Raw genomic sequence first — 16,424 nt, forward strand, 5'->3', positions numbered from 1 at the left:
CAGGTTTTTCCTTGTGGTTGAGTTCCAATTACAGAGCGTTGTGGTCTGAGAATATGCATGGGATAATTTCAGTGTTTTGATATTGGTTGAGACCTGTTTTGTGTCCCAGAATATGATCTATTCTTGAGAATGTTCCATGGGTATTAGAATAGAATGAGTATTCTTTGGTTCTGGGGTGTAGTATTCTATATATATCTATGAGGTCCAACTTGTNATATCTATGAGGTCCAACTCGTCGAGTATGGCATTCAAAGCCTTTGATTCTTTGCTTAGTTTTTGCCAGGGTGTTCTGTCTATTTCTGATAGTGGGGTGTTGAGGTCCCCTACTATTACTGTGTTCTTATCTATATGTCTCTTTATTTTGGTTAAGAGTTGGCTTGTGTATCCCTTGCTGCTCCCGTTGGGGGCATATATATTTATAATTGTCATATCCACTTGTTGAATGCTTCCTTTAAGAATAATATAGTGCCCTTCTGTGTCCCGGTCTATGGCCTCTAGATTAAAATCCAGGGGCGCCTGGGTGGCACAGCGTTTGGGCGTCTGCCTTCGGCTCAGGGCGTGATCCCGGCATTGCTGGATCGAGCCCCACATCTGGCTCCTCCGCTATGAGCCTGCTTCTTCCTCTCCCACTCCCCCTGCTTGTTTTCACTCTCTCGGTGGCTGTCTCTATCTCTGTCGAATAAATAAATAAAATCTTTAAAAAAAATAAATAAAATCCAGTCTATCTGATATGAGAATTCCTACTCCAGCTTTCTTTTGAGATCCATTTGCTTGGAAGATGGTACTCCATCCCCTTACTCTAAGTCTGAATGCATCTATGGGTTCAAAATGAGCCTCTTGTAGACAGCAAATGGATGGGTCATGTCTTTTTATCCAATCTGCAACCCTGTGGCGTTTTATGGGAGAGTTTAAGCCATTTNCAAACAGTTTACATTGGCACTGAGAACTGAGAGATAGAATTTTAATGATGCCATGTGGCCTGTAAAGTTTTTGTATCAGTTGTTACTTTCCGCTATCACTCTTGGGGCCTTTTTTCCTTTTATAGAACCCCCCTTAATATCTCCTGTAGGGCTGGTTTCGTGGTTACGAAATTGGTTAATGATTGGCGATTTTGGAACGTCTTTATTTCTCCATCAATTCTGAATGACAGCTTTGCTGGATAAAGGATCCTTGGCTGCATGTTTTTCTCTGAAAGAGCTTTAAAAATTGCCCCCCAACCCTTTCTCTCATTCCAGCTCTCTGTAGACAGGTCTGACGTAATTCTGATACCTTTGTTTTTCTACGTGAGAAATTTCTTTGCCCTGGCCGCTTTCAATACTGTATCCTTGGATCTAATATTTGCGAATTGCACTATGACATGCCGTGGCGTAGGTTTGTCCTGGTTGAGCTTGGATGGGGTCCTCTCTGCCTCTTGGACACGAACGTTTGTTTCCCTTGCTAGATTAGGGAAGTTTCCAGCTACAATTTGTTCAAATATCTCTTCTAGACCTCTGTTTTTCTCCACCCCTTCAGGGATGCCGATGATTCTGACATTGGATCGTTTCATAGAGTCAGTAATCTCCCGTAATCTACATTCGTGGGCGTGGATTTTTTTAAGACCAGCTTCTATTTTCGTTTTTTCTTCTACTAACCCATCCTCCAATTCGCTAACGCGTTCCTCTGCCTCGGTGANTCAATTCACTAATGCGTTCCTCTGCCTCGGTGACCCTGGCCGTCAGAGCCTCTAGTTTTGACTGCATTTGTCTCATAGAAATTTTAATTTCTGTCAGATTCGCTCTCATTTCTGCCCTTAGGGATTCTATATTCTCAGTTACATTTTCGCTAATACTTTTTTCAAGTCTACTCATCATCTTGACCATTGTTGCTCTGAATTCCATTTCTGATAATTGGGATACATCCGTATGTATTAATTCTGTGGCCGAGGCCAATTCTGTGGCAGAGGCCACAGACTCATTATCTTTTCTTTGCTGGGGGGGACTTCTCCTTCTCGTCATTCTGATGAAGAGAGATTGCAGGGTTGTCCAGAGCCCAAGTGTTGACTGGGACCCAGGCCGTGCGCCCTTGTTTTATAGAGATCTTAGGGATGTGGGCTTCTTCCTTAAAGAGTTTATTTATTTATTTGAGAGAGAGAGAGACAGTCAGCAAGAAAGGGAACCCCAGCAGGGGAGTGGGAGAGGAAGAAGCAGGCTCCCAGCGGAGAAGCCCGATGAGGGACTCCTTTCCGCAATGCTGTGATCACACCCTAATCCGAAGACAGGCGCTTAATGACTCCGCCACTGAGGCGCTATGGGTTGTGGGCTTCTTGATTTTTCAGCCTGCCTTCTGGGGGAGGGGCTTGCCGTGCCAGCACTCAGGAAACCCTGTTTGGATAAAGTCTCTGTGTCCTCTGCGAGGGGGGATGGGGATGAGCACGCTGTGAGCCGGTATTTCCAGGCTTTTGTTCTCTTGCAGCTTTCCCTGGCGGTTTGCTGTGCCTCTTCTGAGAGTCAGAGTAGCAGCGGCCAAAATTCAGCCTCTCTCTCAGAACAGAGGGATCGCGGACCGTTCTCCACTGATGTTCTGGCCACTTTAACTCTGTTTCTGTTGGTGCTGCTCAACCCTGCAGCATCCCGGACTGTGCGCCCCACACCCGGCGTCCCAGCCCTCACTTCCAGGGCCGGCGCTTCTCTGTCCTTTGTGTTTCCAACCCCGCCAGCCACCAGTCGCCAGCCGGCCCGCGCGGGCTCCCAGAGCTCCCGGTCTCAGTCTGGTGTCTCGTGGGTGCTGACTGCGAGTCCGCCTGCTCCCCCGTGCAGGTGGCCCTCCAGCCTCCAGCCGCCAGCCGCCCCGCACACTCTCCCGGAGCTCCCGGTCTCAGCCTGGATCCAGTGAGCACACTGGAGCTCCGGAGCTCCATGAGATGCTTGGTGGCGCATGCTCCCGGCTCACGGTCTCAGTCTGCTGTCTCAAGCGTGCGGTTCTGCGGTCCGTCCACTCCCCTGTGCAGGTGGCTACTGCTTTCCAGCGCCCTGACACGCCAGCTCCCTCCCCCTTCTGTTTATCTTCCGATATCTCTGCACGGTTTCACGGCTCCCCGCTTCGTACCTCGATACTCAGCGCTGGAGATGTTCATTTGTAGAGATCCAGATGTATCTTCCTGCGTCTCAGGNCTTGTGGAACTCTTGCCTAATTCTTGAGTCTCCAGATTCTATTCCATTCTTCTTCTGCCTATTGAATAATCGAANCGTGGAACTCTTGCCTAATTCTTGAGTCTCCAGATTCTATTCCATTCTTCTTCTGCCTATTGAATAATCGAACTGTAGTCTGAGAATTGGCCTCAGCTCAAGGCATGGGGCTCCTTCTTCTAATTGTAGTCCATTCTTATTGCTGGCAATTGGTTTGGGAACAACAGGAAATCCAAATTTATCTAATTTCATGGCAGAAGCAGCAAGCTAGAAATGTTTTTAGAAACTGAAAAGTACTGAGAGATCTGAGTTTTTATTCTGCGTAAAAAGTAGATAAAAAGTTTACCTGCTGAAGTTTTTTAGATGGTGCCAGAAGACAGGGAGACAAGTAGATCAGAGAAAAAGGAATGTGTTACTAATGACACAGCAGACAGCATAAGCTTCGTGTTCATGTCTTTCCTCTTGCACCCTAAATTCCACAGAGGAGATGTGGAGGTGGGCCCTGCTAAATCCTCACACACAGTGGGTCTGTGTCACAGCTGAGAAATACTGATTTTAGGAAATTCCCAGTCTTGTTAAAGGAATCACCAGCAATCCTGAACCATCTTTGCCCTGGTGGGAAATACTATCTTCGTTAACCTGGTCAGAAGACAAATCACCTCTCCACTCAGAGAGAAACACACATAGTTTCTACCCTCCAAGGATATATAAACAACATGGAAAAATAATCAATGGCAACAAAATAACTATTATTACTTTTTTCTTAGAATACATGCAAAAAAAAATTTTAACAAGGTCAAATCTCTTTATTGCCCCCCTGCCACCCCAAATCCCTGTCCCCCCACAGTACTGCTAGGAACCAGTCTCAGACTCCAGGCTTCCCTCTGAGTAACAGGACAGTAGGTTCCCCGACCCAGAGACAGGTGGGGGTAGGAAGAACCTGGTGTCCAACCCTTGGAGCTTGCCCAGTGAGCATAGTCCCAAGTCCTTCAGGGTGGGGGACCCTGCCAATTGCCAGGCACTTCCCTTGGGGAGGACTTCAACCCTTTATCTCCAGGGTTTTGGCTTTTGGTCCATGGACTCCTTGATGGGCCTGGGTGTCACGAGAGACTCACTAAGAATTGTCTTTCAGCAGATATTTACTCATCCCCATTAGGTGAGAGGAACGGGCAGTCTCACTCTGCCGTGGGATTTAATCAAGAGCTCAAGCAGCCCTCAGGCTCCTGGGAGTCACTTGTGGCGATGAGGGAAACAGAATGAAGTCGATGCCGATGACCACAGAAGAGAAAAATGGAAATGATCGGAGTCCTTGCATATGTTGTTGAACCAGTGAATATACCAATTCTGAAGCCTAGCTTCCATCTGAACTCCTGCTCTGTGAGTAACAAACTACATATTATTTAACCAGTTTGAGTTAGTCATGTCAAAAAGCATCTCACTGATAGGTTCTGACAGCTATATTTACTCCATTTCTCGTCAGCATCTTTCCCTAAGGTTTTCTCTAGACCCACAAATAATACCTTAGGAGTCATTCTGAAAAAGACAAAGCTATGATGAGACTATAATATTACTCATTACTGTTGTCTCTTAAAGTTTGGGTCAGGAGAAGGCAGATAAAATAGGAATGCACACTTGGGACTTTCTAAACCTGGCCCGGTTTTGTTTGATAAATATTTATTGATTGAATAAAAACACTATTTAGAACATCGCAATACAAACATTCTGGTTTTCACAAAACCAAATAAGACAAATGTGTATTAAATGCATATTAGATCTTAAAGGACTAGGCTTTACAGCAAATCAAATTGCCATCTATCAATGAGAATCAACAAAAGGGACCAGTCTTTTGTCTTTTAGTGTGAATACTTAAGAAGCTAGATATCCACTTCCCAAAGCTCCTGAGAATATTTTCTTTGAATTACGTACAGTCTTGTTTAATCTACTTATAGAAATCACAGAGGAATGGGAAGAGGCCTGATAATATGATTAGTTTTATACACTAACGATGAATATATTTTTGTGAAAATATGATGTGCAAATATATACTTTGTCACAACACAATTTTTGATATTTAAAATAAAAGCATTTTTCAAAAACATATTTATATAGATCTGCAGATAGCATATTTGGGGGGAATTGCTCTGATTCAATTTTCTCACTGAGGAATTGGTTGATCTAGTCTACCGAGTAGATATTCTCTTAAGAGATAGAACATTCTGTCTATGCAACCAACCCTGTTTATCAGCGCAGGTATTTTGCCACTGGGAACTATTCAAGTGACATATTTTGTTAATATTGATTAGTCCTCTGTGGATGAATTAAAACTTAGTCTTCGGACTTCTATATCTGAGGAAGATTACACTCTGTCTGAACCTTATCAAGTTCCTTGGCTCCTATGTGGCTTAGTGTGAGGCAGCCCACATCCCTCTTTACCAGACTGCTTTATAACACATGGTCTGTGAAGCTCTCCCAGCTCAAGGATTTCTGAGTCCGTGTGATGCAGTAGTTCCCTGGATACATTTAAAGAAAACTGAACTCAAATAGCCAGCATTTATTTAATGCCTGTGATGCATTTGTCAGGCACTGTTCCAATAACTATTATCTTTGAGCCTTATAACAATTTTGTAAATCCTGCTTTTCTCATTATAGATGAGGAAACTAAGGCACAGAGTCAAATGCCAGGAAGCTAATAAACCACAGGGCCAAGTTAATCCTTTGGCACCAAAGCCCACTTTCCATTATACCAACGAATACCTCAAAAGAAATCATTTTTTAAAAAAATCAGCATTAAGCTCCTTTTAGTACTAATGTAGTCATTTATATCATTTAATGACACAGTCACAGTGATTTCAAAGGGCAACTCTGGAGGTCTCTCAAATGAATTATGAAAGTGTTTTGACAAACTAGAAACATTTCTTCAAGAATGGTATGCAGCCTACTTAGTATCCACACACACACACACACACACACACACACACACGTATATATACATGTTCACTCTCAGTTTGGGTAATAAGTGAATATAAAAATATTTATGTCTAGTTGAGAATACAAAATTATATCTGTTTGTACTCTCCCTTTACTCAGTGGAGCTGGTAGACAAAGTAAGCAAGCAGTAATCAAATGTGTCATTCAACCAGGAAAGACAGTAAATATTCACATCCTGTTCCAAATAATGTGCTGCCTTTGCTCAAGTAGAGATACAGAAATAGCTGTGCATTTGGGAGGATAAAATATTTATGTAAAATATCTAGACAAATTTCTTATAATGCTCCTCCAAAAGGGGTTATTTATTTAATGCCTATAATGCATTCATCAGGCGCTGTTCATATAACTATTATCTTTAATCCTTATAAAAATTTTGCAGGTTAAGTCCTGCTTTTCTCATCATAGATGAGGAAAACCAAGGCTCAGAGCCAAGTGCCACAAAGCTAATAAGTCAATTCTAGGTTTAATATTTACATTATTTCATCTGTCTGGATGTAGTTCCTATATATTAGCCAAAGAAAAAAATTTAGAGGTTCCAATATGATTTTCTTTCATTCGGCATTACTCAGTTATTTGACATATGTTATTAGGCACTTCAACAACTGAATTTTTATTAAATTTTCATTCCAAAGCAGTATGTCTGCCTAAGAATTGGCAAAGAAATATAAAGTTATTCCCTGCTAGACAAAAACAAATTTCTCAACCTGTGTGTGCGGCTTGACTCCGTCTTTATTAATTCCCTCTATATTACCTCCTTCCCTCCTTTTGTCTTAGGAATTATTCCTGAACAATGAAAATGGGAAGACAGAATCTGAACTCCAACTTGGGGAGTTTAGGCCATGTATGGATCCTAGAAGTAGCTAAATGACAGCACACAAGCTTTCATCCAGGACTTCAAGAGAGAGATCAGAAGCAGAAATATCATACCAAGAACTCGCCAGGAAGGTATTAAGAAAAAAATCCATAAGAAGATTTGTGATCAATAAGCAGAGAGGTAAAGAGGAGAGCAGAAGCAGACACAAACAGTACAAAAAAAAATTCAAATTGGCTCCCTAATAACACAAAAATGACTACATTCTTATACCTGTTCTTTTACAGTATTTAAATTCTTTACTTATTTTTCAAATAATCATCTACCAAATTGAGTAGCTATAAATATTATTGCCATTTCTAATTATCCAATAAATATGCTGAATACACACTTGTTTATCCTTTCCAGTTTGCTGCTTGTGATATTAATTCATTTAAGAGTTTTATAGCTGCTAGTTTTAAAGCAAAAGTCAATCCATCATTTATTCATATTGATTTCTATATCATCTGTAATTATTCAACTATATTGAGGTTTATTTCACCCATAATATTTTATGCTAAAGTGTATGCATAAGAGAAACAGAGAGGAAGAAATGAAGACAAGAAAAGGAGCACATAAAGTAAAAAAGACAATATATTACAAGATTGTAGCTAGAACGATAGAAAACTGGAAGACAGGAAATGTATCCAAGGCGTGCAAAAACAAAGAAATGCCCATTTACAATCTACAAACACCAAAGAACTACTTTGAAAAATGTTTTACATTGCTTAAAAACCTTCGATGAGTTTTTATTCATATAGCATAAGATCCAAATCCTTACCATTATGTTAATGTCCCCCACAACTGGGCACAAGTTTTTCCTTAAAATCACCCCATGACCCGGCCAAAGTGATTATGTTTATAACCTAAACGTATCATTCCCTTTTAAAGATTTGGACTCCTCGCTCCTCTGTTCCCTCTGCCTCTCCTTCCCTTATTTCCACTTAATGACCCCACATCCCCTGCGTGCTTGCTCAGATGCTAACCCCTCAATCACCGCATCCAGGTGGTCCAAATCTGACGCTTTTTCTACCACTGTGCAGACGGATGCTTGGGTGTGGGTATGTGCGTCTGTCCGCATCGCTTGCCCCGTAGCTGTATGTGTCTCTCTCTCTTGCTGTGTTGCCTAGAGAGCGGAAACTCTCCTGCCTCAGGCTGAGCCCTCCCCAGCACAGGGAATCTGAGAGCCATAATGGTTTAGGAAACGTAGTGGCTTTATGGTTATGGTATACATGTAAACTCCTTCAGATAAAATATGAAATAGTAATGCTTGCAGTAAGGTTCTTTCTTTCACTTTTTATTAAATTGGCAGAAACCGCTCCTCCAATGAAGTCATTCCCCCATTTTCTATAGCTGACACCTAGAATATATGCCATTCTGTGTTTTCATAGCAACTAGTTTTGAAAAGTGAAGGGAGGACAAAGCACAGCATGTCCAGTGAAGCCCGAAACACGTAGACCATAAAAAGGATTTTTACAACTTCTAAAACAACCACCAAGAAAGAAATCTGTATTTCACCACGGCTGGCCCATTTCAGTAAATGACACCCTTATTCACAAATTGTTCAAGCAAGAAAATTGGGAGGAAACACTTATTCCTCTTTTTTCCTCACCTCACAGTTTCTTCACCAACCTTTACATTCATGTCTGATTATTCTAATGGAAAATATGTCTGAAATTTTTCCACTTTTCTCCAACCCCACTCTGCAATCAGAGTTCAAGCTACCATTACCTCTCGGTGGATTACTAAGGAACCTCTTAACTGTCTCTCAATAGTCACCCTTAAAAACTTTCAATCTATTTTTCATATATCAGGTAGAGGGAGGATTTTTAAAGAAAACCAAAAAAAGATGACATTACTTCCCTGCCAAAAATCCTTCAATAACTTGCACTTCAAATAAAATCTGCCCATCTTACCTCCCACCTGACTCCCTACCTTGTTTACTGCGCTCTGGACACCCAGGCTGCGTGCGGCCACTAGGGTGGACAAAGCTTTTCCTCTCCTGTTTCTCCTTCTGCCTCAGAGGCTCTTTGATGCTTTTTCCCCCATCACCCCTGAGAAAGATATTCTATAAAAAGGCTGCATCCAACATTTATTCTTTCAGTTGAAGAAGTAAGGTATTTAAATTCTTTACTTCTTCAAATAATCACCCAGTTCACTGGTTAGAAATAATATCTCCATTTCCAATTAGCCAACAAATACAGTGAATGCCTCTCTTGTTCTTCTTTATCCTACCAGTGTGTTACAATTCCTATGAATTCACTGTGTAGAGTTTCACAGCTGCTATTTTTTGAAACTCAGTGCTCTCTCATACATTTGGACACGATGGCCCATGCAGAGGGCTGCTCAGCTAAGTGAGCACGGGGTGTTGAATCCGCTACGTGCCCAGCTCGACATGCTGCTCCTTTGGTGTCAACTGTGTTCTCCCAGAGGAAGAGGACCTTATGCAAATGTACACGAAGGGCCCTATGAACTAGCAGCAGAGCTCTCCCCCTGACCACCCGTTGTGACTGGATCTATGCCATCCTTTAGAACTCATCTGAAAAGTCAGGTCTTCAGTGAGTTCTGGGGAGGACTCTGAGAATAATGGTAGCCATGACACGTGCTGCCACTGGTCATGCACCTCAGCTATTACCGGTTTGGTCCTATTTAACGATTTGGGAAATCTCTTTGGATTTACTAACAATTTGATATCTTCTACCTCAAGAATAGTACCTTAAGAAAATAGCCAGAATGATACAAATCTGGTTTAAAAACTTGGTCTCCACTCTCAACCCACCCTGCCCCATCGTAAGAGAAGCTCTTCTGATCCAGGCAAAGGATAAACAAAAATCTTCCCCTGCTGTAAGGGAATCTGACTTCCAGGTAACTTTCCTGCTCCTTTCCTCCAGAAACCAGATAAAAGCTGACCTGTCAAATATGTTAATGGACGATATTTCTTCTTAAAAAAAAAAAAAAAGACCGGCACCAAGGGTGAACCCTAAGGGAAACTGTGGACTCTGGGTGATTATGATTTTTCAGTGTAGGTTCCTCAGTTGTAAGAAATGTTCCCCTGTGGTGGGGGATGTTGACAAATGAGAGAGGCTACATGTGAGAGAAAGGGGAATAAGGAAAATCTCTTTTTCTTCCTCTAAACTTTGCTAGGAACGTAAAACTCCTTTAAAAATTAAAAACATTTAAAAAATGTTTTGAAGATCCAGGTTAGTAAATTGAATTTGAATTCAGAAAGAAATACAAATAAGCAGTCAGATTGTTGGGTTTGCCTGCATGTGGGGACTCTGGAGTTCACCACATCCTTTGTTGGGATGCTGAATATTAGTTATACTTGTTTTTTATCACTGCCATATCAAAGTCCCACACGCCAGATGGCCTAGACAATACTTTTTCTCACAGTTGTTGAGGCTGGAAGTTTGAGTTCAAGGTGTTGGCAGGGTTGTCTTTTCTGAGGCCTCCCTGGCTTGTAAATGGCCATCTTATCCCCTGTATCTTTACATGGTCTTCCCTCTGTGCATTGTCTGTGTCCTGATTTCTTCTTCTCATGAGGACTCCAGCCAATCCCTATGACTTCATTTTACCTTCCCTCTTTAAAAGCACTATCTCGAAACACAGGGACGTTCTGAGGTCCTGGGGGGGGGGGTAGGACTTCAGCATAGGAATTTTGAGGGCATGCAATTTGCCCATAGCACTAGACCTATGTGGACATTGGCTCATTGGAGACACCACCTTCTGAACCAGGTATCTAACACCACCCAATGTGAATGCTACCCCTAAGCCATGCTTCACGGATGGCTGCCAGGACCTTTGCTCAGCAAGAACTTCCAACACCCCTCTGCTCAGGAGCCTCAGTTCTTGGCCTCCACCACGAGTTGGCTGGTGCCTGGCAGGGGTTGCTTATTTATGACGTATTTTTCCGTTGGGAGTATTACATTCTTTAAGTCATTAAGAGAAATTAAGTAACCTATACTCATACATTAGCTTTCCTGAAAATATTTTCCCTCCCAGTTTATGTCATATGGAATTATATTTTTCTTTTATAATGATACTACATAATTCTTGCAATAATCAATAAAAAGATTACAATTAACTAAATGCAATTTTATGTAACGAATATCCTTTCTGTAGGATATTAAAGCAGAATGAAAAAAGAAACATTAATTTGAACATTCAACCATAACCTACATTTTGGAAATTTAAGGTCACACTTCTTCGGGTGTACGTCTAAAAAATCTAAAGTCCTGAAACTAATTTTAATCTTATTGCAACAGCATGTTTTGATTGTGGGTTTCTGTTGTTGTGGTGTTTCATTTAATTAATTTACCTTTGCCACATACACACCAAATTAACTGCTCTATGTCTTGGTAAATGATCAGAGATAAACTCATCTCTAATGTGTTGCTATTGGGACTAACGTGTAATGGCACTAATGGTTGTTGGTTTTATATTGTAATTTGGTGATAAGAAAAAGGTAAAAAACATCTAGAGAATAAGAGAATGGAGAACCTATTTAATAATCAGTATGCACACATTTAGAATATAGTGTAAGTGATAACCAGCGATGCCTCATTTTCAGTGCAGTTATGTTAAGAAGCTAAATCACAGGAGGTGTGGATGCAGGGGTAGGTGGAGCAAGCTTAGGCAGTAGAAAGTGGGGGTGGGGAGCTGCAGAGGATGGGAGCAGAGTTGCCTGGCTCAACTGCCTGCTTTCTCATTCACATTAATGTAATTTAGTTAAGGTACTCGTCAAATCCAAGTCTCAGTTTCCCTTTCTGTCAAACAGAGACAATGCCTATAAAGAGCTGCTGTGACAAGCAAATCATAATGTAACAGCTGCAGAGCATTCCCTCGGGCTTGATCAATAATAGCTATTATTATTACTGTTACTTCTGAAATTCAGCTTCTGAGCGTGGTGATGATTATCAGAGAGAGGGCTCTAGCACGAATTGCATTCCCTATTAATAAAGGTGATTCTTGGACCCACTTGCATTGTGTGTGTGTGCATGTCTGACAATTCGACTCAATTCTTGTCCTATCCCCCCAGAGATAGCATCAGATTCCACAGCATAAGGACTCAGTCCTTCCTGTCGCCCCCACTTCAGACACAAATCACAAGTCCAAGTTACCTGTGCTTTTGACTGATCAGCTACAGAGTGGAGGTTCCCACCATCCCCTCCTTGGACCTTACATCAGCTGCAAGTCCATGATGTTACCTATACTTCATACCAGCTGGCTATAAATTAGAGGTTCCTATTATCCCCTCTTTGGCTTCAATTAATTTTCTGAGGTGGCTCACAGAACTCAGAGAAACAATTAACTTACTAGACCACTTGTTCATGATAAAAGGAATTAACCCAGGAAGAGCCAGATGAAAGAGATACAGAGGGCAAGATACGTGGAAACGACCCAGAACTTCAATGCCCTCTCCAGGCACACCACTCTCCCCAAATCTCCACGTGTTCACCAAACCAGAAGCTCTGAGAATCCTGTCCTTTTGGGATTTTATGGAGGCTTCATTATATAGGGCACGATTAATCAAATCATCGGCCATTGGCAATTGATTTAACCTCTAGCCTCTCTCCTCCTCCTGGAAATCAGAGGGTGGGACTAAAAGTTACAGCCTCCTAATCATTGCTAATTCCTCTGGCAACCGGCTTCATCCTTAGGTGCCTTCCAAAAGTCACCTTGTTAACAGAAACCCAGTTGTCATAGAGAGGGGCTTGTTATGAATAAAAAGACACACATTTCACCTTTATGGCTCTGAAGTGTCTTCAGGAACTGAGGACAACAGACTAAATACTGCAACAGAAGATGCTCCCATTGCTCTTACCTCAGGAAATTCCAAGAGTCTGGGGAGCTGTGAGCCAGGAACTAGGGAGGGAGATCAAATATATATAACATTTGATACATACATACATACACACACACACACACATATATGTATATGTACACACCTTATAAATCACAATATCACATCTATGTTTTGTTTGTTATCTCCCAAATTTCTCCTTCACAAATCAATTGCATTCTCTAGCCCCAATTTTTAGCCACATCACAATAAATAAAATTCTAGTTAGATTTTGGTGATGTGACTTTCACATAAGTTGCACATGTAATAACAGAAACTAATATCTGGCTAATTTCTGCTTAGGAATCTGTCTATCCTGGAATCTAAGCAAGGTTTAAAAAAAGGGAAACCGGAAACTCTCTTCTCTTTCAAAGACAGATATTTAAGAACCAGGAGTAAGAATCACTGCAATGCATTAAAGACAGTGTGACCACTATATCTATTGTTATGTAGTTAAGCATCTTACTCAAACCATTTAGCTTTTGTCACTAATCATGGATTTCCAGAAATGAAAGGGACCTTAGGAGTTGTCTAAAACAACTTTTCAGCTATGGCAGGAATCTCTTTAAACAGCCCTAACAGGTTGAATTTCTCCAACAACAACCCTCGTATTTCCTCCAGTTAACTTTAGGTTGAGGCTTTCTGACTAGGAGAATGTTCTCTCATGCTCAGTCCCAGTTACGTGTATCCTTCGACTCAACCTCATTTTTTCGCTTCTTTAGTTCTACAGGACAAGTCAATTACTTTTTATGACAGCCTTTCCAAGCCCTTAGGCTCAAGCTTTGGCTAGGAAAAAGCTACCAAGGTAAACACTGGCAAAATTCCTGGCTTTTAACAGAAGAAAAATTTTCACTAATCTCTGAAGTTTAAATCTGAAATTCCATATGCCAAACAGTTATCCTTCCTCAAAGAATATTTCAAAAGAAGTTTCACTTCATAGTGTTTTGAAGTATGATATATTACCAGGTTCTCAGATACAAATATATAGTTTTACATACTTTTAGTTACACAACATAGAAAGAGAAAATAATTGTAAAACTTAACTACATTTTTCTATTGTTGTATCTGATATCCCTTTTATGTTTTGCCCTGTAAGTGACAGGGTTTTCAGGGGTCCATGTGAAAGATAAGAGTCATCCTCACCTTCCTGACCATCATCAGCATCTTCATGACCATCACCATCATTAACATCACTTGTATATGGAGTCACGTCCGAAGGTTCTATGTCAATCAATACATATAGGGAATGACCAAATAATTTAAAGACACTTTGGCAAGACTACCTTGGTATTTGAAACGTTTGCACTTCTATTGGTCTTACATGGTGAAACTTTCATAGATTTCACCGAAATAAAAATAAGGCACAGTGGCTTTAAACTAATTAGGATTAGCTTGTATATTCAACAGACATTTTCCAGACAAAGGCTAATAGAGTTCTCATCAAATGTGAAGGAAATACTACTTCAGAAAGCAAAATGAGGTATTTGCTGGAAGAGAACCAATGAAGCACAGAATCATTAGATTTGGCCTCAAAGAAATGTTTCTTGATTATTTCACATAATATATCATGATAGCAATTTGAAAAACTCACAAAAAAAAGCAAAATAATCTTTGCTTCATTTAAAGGCCACAGATATTCATAAATAGATTGTTATTTCCACATTTGGTAATAGTTTTATCACCAAATTAAATCCTTTATATTTTACATGTACTTTATCACATATTTTCTAATGATTTATCAGAATTATCCTATCCTTTTGCTCTATGCAGATAAGCATCACCTTTTAAGAATTTCAATTTAACAAGAGGTTTTTTTTTTTTTTTTTTAAGTGGGTTGTGCTATGCATGCCACAATATTCTTATCAAAATTATACCACCTTCTAAAGTGTGGCTTCTCTTTTGGGCACTCTTATGCTTGGTTTAGCCTCACTCAGGACACTGAAACTAATGGGCCTTTGCCTCTAAATTTAGTAGCTCCTAATCAATTCTGTCCACAGAATCCCCCATGATTTTTTCCTTTAATACCCCTGCACTACTCTCTCATATTCTGATTTCATAGAGCTTGAGTGTGGCAGGCAATGGAGTTTTAAAAATTTCTCTGTAATAAAAAAAAAAAAAAAAAAAGAACAAGAAAAAAGAAAAAAAAAAAAAGAAAAAATTCTCAGGTAATATATAGTCAGGAAACATATGGCCAGGGTTGAGAAAGAATGTAATCCTTGGAAAGTAAATTTCAGAGACAAGAAAACTGAAGCACTACAAAATGAAATATCTTTCCTTGGGATGCAAACTATTGGTAGAGCCATGGCTAGAACCCAGGAGTACTGATGCCTATTCTCTTTGCACAATGGTGTGTCATTTCCTTAAATATTCATGAAATAAACACGGAAACCAAGATCATACAGTCATACATCTAATAAACCAGCACACAAACATAAATATCATAAAATAAGATGGTTCTTATTTCTATTAGAATACAAAAATATAATATTTAATGCAGATATTATACAAATCAAGATTGAAATAACTCACCAACTAGGAGATGGAAAAAAGATATAAAAAACAATTGGTTTGTAAAATCTAACGGATTATGGAAGATCAAGGTCAACAGTTGCTTTATAGAAAAGTGGAGAACAGGTAAGGAGAATCTGATTACAATGATAGATGTACGTCCTTGATTTAGGTCAAATTATTTGGCCTATCCTCTTCATTCGTCCTCATGTTTTAGTTACCAGGCTTCAACTGCTACATTTATTTGATAGAATAATATTATTTAATAATGTCGTATATAGTTTTTAAGTAATTTTCTTTTTTTTTCACAGTCCACTATTCTCATGAGTAAGCCAGTGATGTACATAATATCTATGTGTACATAGAAAACGTATTTTGGATCTTCTAAGATGACATGAGACTGTTTATTTAATTTTGTGCATTGATTCCCATTTGATTTATTAATTTCTAATGGAATGTGTTGTTTTCTTGCAGTGGGGCTTTATTTTATATTTTTCTTTATTTCTCTTTTTCTGAAGCTTTACATTGGACTTGAATCCCAGTGATATACACGAAGATGTGATACTTTCTATAGTCCAACATATAGATCATCCTTATGAAGCAGCGTGTGTTCACTAGCGATAATAAAATTAGTGCAAAATGTCTGTATTGATAGTATTTTTCTTAACCTAATGAATATTTCCTGCAGGCATTCAGAAAACAGTGTGTTGTTAGAAGCATGCTGTTTCAGTCTCTGTTTATTCTTTGATGCCTATGGATATTTAAATTTTTCTTTTTAGATATGAATGTCAAAGTTTATACCCTTGGCATATATCCATACAACAGATTTCTAAGTTCAATTCATAATACACTTATCATAAAATAGTGAAACAAGGCAGCAATACTTAAATTACATTTGTAAAGGAAATATATTTGCATTTTTAACTTGGCATGTGGGTCATTCTCTCATTCTCTAAATTATAAAGTGAACGTCTTCCAATCTTAAAGACATTAGGAAGTCTTTTGATAATAGCTGTGATGTGGTGGGAAAGGAATGTGATTTTGGATGAAAAAGTAAAAACAACAACGAAAA

At 39.8% G+C, this 16,424-nt stretch overlaps 1 protein-coding gene and 1 long non-coding RNA gene across 3 annotated transcripts in view; one reads left to right on the forward strand and one right to left on the reverse strand.

The window, feature by feature from the left end:
- Window positions 1-7,303, forward strand: part of LOC117802407 — a 30,150-nt gene extending 22,847 nt beyond the window's left edge. The window contains exons 2-3 of the long non-coding RNA XR_004625789.1: window positions 4,321-4,541; window positions 6,927-7,303. This is a non-coding gene — a long non-coding RNA (uncharacterized LOC117802407). The remainder of the gene's footprint in view (window positions 1-4,320; window positions 4,542-6,926) is intronic.
- The window catches only part of GALNTL6 (polypeptide N-acetylgalactosaminyltransferase like 6), a 1,184,120-nt gene that overhangs the window by 808,055 nt on the left and 359,641 nt on the right, over window positions 1-16,424 (reverse strand). The window lies entirely within an intron of this gene.

Source organism: Ailuropoda melanoleuca, chromosome 5, assembly GCF_002007445.2.
Source record: "Ailuropoda melanoleuca isolate Jingjing chromosome 5, ASM200744v2, whole genome shotgun sequence".
In the NCBI taxonomy this organism is placed as follows: domain Eukaryota; kingdom Metazoa; phylum Chordata; class Mammalia; order Carnivora; family Ursidae; genus Ailuropoda; species Ailuropoda melanoleuca.